The sequence below is a fragment of the Cynara cardunculus genome, assembly GCF_001531365.2.
Source record: "Cynara cardunculus var. scolymus isolate 2C chromosome LG 4, CcrdV1, whole genome shotgun sequence".
In the NCBI taxonomy this organism is placed as follows: Eukaryota; Viridiplantae; Streptophyta; class Magnoliopsida; order Asterales; family Asteraceae; genus Cynara; species Cynara cardunculus.
The window spans coordinates 7,743,481-7,745,450 of NC_037531.1; positions in this window are offsets into that span (position 1 = coordinate 7,743,481).

The following is a 1,970-nucleotide window of genomic DNA, read 5'->3' on the forward strand; positions in this document are numbered from 1 at the left end:
TATGCATGTTTTTTTGTATGTTAATAACTTCAAATCGTTCCAATGTTTATCACATAAATAACAAAGTTCTTCACACAATGATCATCACTATGTCGTATAAGAACATCGTGTTGACGTTGGTTCATCGTTTGACAATATATCAACACAAAGTAATAGCTGCTACCTTAATTTTGTGGGGCGTCTGTTGATGTGAATATATGGGCCAAAAGGAATGTTTACACGGCTTCATAATAACAATTCTTTTTTAATTTATTGAGTTTATGTGGTAGGTATGATCATGATGGATTTATGCACATATAGAGAAAGAAACAGAAATACAAACAAAAAATGATGTTTCCATTTCATCTTATACACCACATTGACGTTGGTCCAGCCATATATAAACACAAATTAACAGCTTCTACCATAATTTGGTTGGGCGTATATGGCTGTGTATATATAGGCAAAAGAATGCACATTTAGTACAAACATGAACAGCAGTTAATTTATGTTATTGTCTTGTTCACAGTGTTGATTTATGAGAAGGTGCAAATGTTGTGATCTAAGCGCATACACACACACTAATGTTTCATAACCAAAGAAAGGGTGCACATATACACCAAAGGGTTTTACACCCCGTTCATCACTACTTCATATAAGAACATCGTAGTGATATATCAAACAAATAACACCCATTTTATAAACACCATTTTGCATGCGCGTACACAATTACGTATACGAACAGACATGCACATATAGTTTATGCACTGGCTACCATCATTCGTGTAACAACGTCCAAGTAATTGATTCATATGCAGATATCGATACACCAGCTTTCGATTTGGGAATAAGTCCATCGAAGGAAGAGGTCATTGCTTGTGTTGGTAGTTCGAAAGCAATAGGTGGACACGAAAATGTCATATCTACAATGCCAAAAAGAGATCCGAAACTGAGTTTTAAACTACATTCACTATATGTTACACGTGCGGTTATGTTCGAGGTGAATAGTGACGAAAGAAAGCTGCAGGATTGGATATTACGAGGCATAGGCAGAACTCTGTAAGTTAAATTGTGCAAATTTTAAAGGTTATTTTGTACAAGTATGTGTTATTGTCAATTTGGATATTTACTACCTAACGAATTAAACATGTAATGAACCGGTTTTCATGACAACAAAAGGGAAGACAGTGACACGTCAAATAATGCAATCCCTTGTATCTCAAAGCGTGGTTAGCACAAAAATTATAGACGTGTGGTCGATGGTTCTTAACAGAGAGGAGAGGTTGAGGAGCAATGAGTCTCCTAGGCGCTACTTTGTACAAACGGACATTTCGGTAATAGTATATGAATGAATGTCGATGTAATTGCCATATAAATGACTTGTAGTCTATAATTAACCGTATTCGTTTGTTAATAATTGCAGATGGATGCTATTATTAGGGATGAAGATTTGAATGTTAACCAGAGGTATGATAGATTCCGAAAGAACATCACGAGTTGCATGAACAATGACAAAGAATTGATCAGTATGCGTAACGTTGATCTGGTAAATCTTTTAACTTCGATCGAAACTGTACGTATGCTATTTAAGCATTAATCCAAATGGTATCAACTAGATACGGCTTTTAAAAATTGTAGGTAGGAATGGCAACGGGTCGGGTTCGGGACGGTTTTTAGAGTCCCCGTCCCCGAAACCGATAACTATAACCATCCCCGTAACCGTTCTGATCCCCGTCGGGGATCCCCATCGGGTCCACGCGGTTTCCCCGATCCTTGTTGGTAACCCGTTAATAGCAGAATAACCGTTACCCATTGGTTTTACCCGAACCCGAACCATAACCCGAAACCGAACCCAGATCTGAAAAAACATATATTTATCAAGCAAAAAATTGGAATAAAAACATAATTAAATAAACCTGTTTGGCTGTTTCTTGGACAACCCATTATCGAAAAAAAACATAATCAAATAAACCTTGAGAAAAAGACAATGT